Raw genomic sequence first — 2,500 nt, 5'->3', positions numbered from 1 at the left:
CTGAATTGTGAATGAGTCCCTAGTTTCCTATACCAACCAAATTCTACAAAATTCACTTCACACAATTAGGCTACAAAGAAAGCTATTGAGAAATGAGTCAAACTGGTCTGCACACACCCTTATCTTGTATGTTCTCTGGATACCTGAGCCTTTCCTCTACAATGCATCTCGGACACTGTCTGTCCAAACCATTCTACGTTCTCTTCTAACTCCCAACGCTTTGGAATAATAAACTCTTTTTAACTAAAGTTTTGTAATTAATTCTTTCCACAGGACCAAACTATTCCAAATTACTCTGGTTCATCATTTCCCCTTCTCAATTCCTTTTACAATACATATACTGTACAGTTGCAATTCCCTTCATATATCACCGACCTTGGCTTCTGCAGGTAATTAAAATATCTTGCCATGTTATGCACCCAGCCAGCTACCTTCGTTGCTTCTATTTTGTGACTCGCACATCCTCACATTTTACCATCATTCCTTATGCTCATCCTCAGCCTTACATTTTTCCATCATCCATATTTATGTTTACTACTCTATCTTCCTAGTTTCCATTAACCTTCATTTTCTTACTCTTTGTATTGTTTACTAATATATATTTTTTTTGTCTTGCAAACCCTTTCATATTCATTTATCAGCTTCTACAGTTTCTTTAAACTATCCATACCCCACATAGTACTATGCACAAACATCAACTATTTTAAAATACATTCACAACCTCATATCTACATTCAGCATCCCTTCTTTGACCTCTTACATTGTTTTATCCATAAGGATGTTGAACAGTCATGGAGACAACATACTCTTGTCTCAGACACACTTCTATATCAAAGTCATCCCCCTTCCTTCATACTCAAGAACATTCTTAGCTTTCAATATAAAAAATCAATCTATGTTCTATACAATACATTCTCAATGCCCTCACATTGCCTCCCAACTGATTCCATCATAAGCTTTTTTAGTCCCATATATACAACATACAACTATTTCTTTTATCCTGAAATATCTCACCTAACTATTTCTCCATAAATATTTGATCGTTTCACTCTCTTCCAAGTTAAAACACACAATGTTCTTCCCCAATTAGTACTCCTGTCATGACTTACTTTGTCAATCAAAATCCTAACCACTTTCCATGGTATACGAAGCGTTATTTTGCTTCTATAATTCTTACAATTGCCTTTACTTCCTTCATATAGCAGATCAATCATTCCCCTCAGCCAACAATTTGGGACTTTTCTCTCAACCAATCATACCTTATAAGCCCCAATACGTCACTCAAACAAATCCACTTGGGTATCTGGTATAATCTACAGGATTTCCAAGCATCCCAATTGAAACCCTGCCTACTCCTGGTGGCTTGCTTTCTTTAATCTCTAAGTTGCCTTCCTTTCAGCCTTTCAGCTTTGAAATAACCCGTTCAAGTTTTACATACCTCCGTTTTATTTCTCTTCTATCCATAACATTAAATATTCTTTTAAAAAAATCCATTAATCCAAAATTCCATTCATGTCAACATCTTTCTGATAGCATCTTTTATTCCGAGATCCACTTTCTCATTAACATTACACTCTGCATTTACTTCCCTGTCCTAAAATTCTTTCTGCCATTTTCCCTTCTCTTATTCTATTCCCGACTGCCGTTGTATGCCTGATTTTGCTCTTGGGTTCTGTCAAGCAACAACACCTTAAATGTTTTATCTCCGTATCCCGTTACTTATCCTTATTCCCTCTTTCTATTCCTTTATACCCTTCACAACTTACTGTTGTGTCCATGACTCCACCTACTCCCACTTTTGTTTCTTTAACCTTAGCCCATATTTCACCCCTTTTGCCTTTATACTCTTCTTACTTCTAATAAAAATCGACACCTTGCTTATATTTATAGACACATTTCAATACTTGAATTTAACTTCCTCAAGTTTTGTTTTAACCAAATAATGATTGTGTATCCCTACAATTTTACCCTTACATCCATTCACTTACTTTTTCCTCCTTACTAACACACAAGCTTGAAGTGTCTTTTTCTCTTCATTTTCAAATTTGCCACACATACTTTTATGAAGTTCTTTGAAAACTTTGTATAACCAACAATTGAACCTTTTCCTGGGCATATCTCCACAAAACCCTTTTCTTCCTTTTACTCCTGGAATTCAATACCTAACAATAACTCCATCTCTTTCTCTACCACTTACTTTTGCATTCAAAACTCCCAGCAAAACCACCCATTCACAATAAGTTACAGATTCAGATACTCCTCAAAGGACTCTATCACACTTTAATTCTTTTTCAATCTTGGATCATAGAGACCCATTACCACAAGTATAGCGGTCTAGTAGTAAAGCCAGCCCCGGTAACCTCAGTTTCAACTTGATCAGGGTTCGAATCCTTGGCCGACCAAAAGCTATTAACACAAAGTTAATTCCCTCTTGGGTCTCTGATCCCAAGGCAGAGTGAATTCGATATTAATAGATATTTATGGCTTATGCGAATAAATG

General features: G+C 36.0%; 1 protein-coding gene across 2 annotated transcripts in view; it reads right to left on the bottom strand.

Annotated features, from left to right (window-relative positions):
• Positions 1 to 2,500, bottom strand: part of LOC137630626 (target of rapamycin complex subunit lst8-like) — a 158,663-nt gene that overhangs the window by 2,120 nt on the left and 154,043 nt on the right. The window lies entirely within an intron of this gene.

The sequence above is a fragment of the Palaemon carinicauda genome, chromosome 38 (assembly GCF_036898095.1).
Source record: "Palaemon carinicauda isolate YSFRI2023 chromosome 38, ASM3689809v2, whole genome shotgun sequence".
Classification (NCBI taxonomy): Eukaryota; Metazoa; Arthropoda; class Malacostraca; order Decapoda; family Palaemonidae; genus Palaemon; species Palaemon carinicauda.
This window is presented reverse-complemented; position numbering and strand designations above follow the sequence as displayed.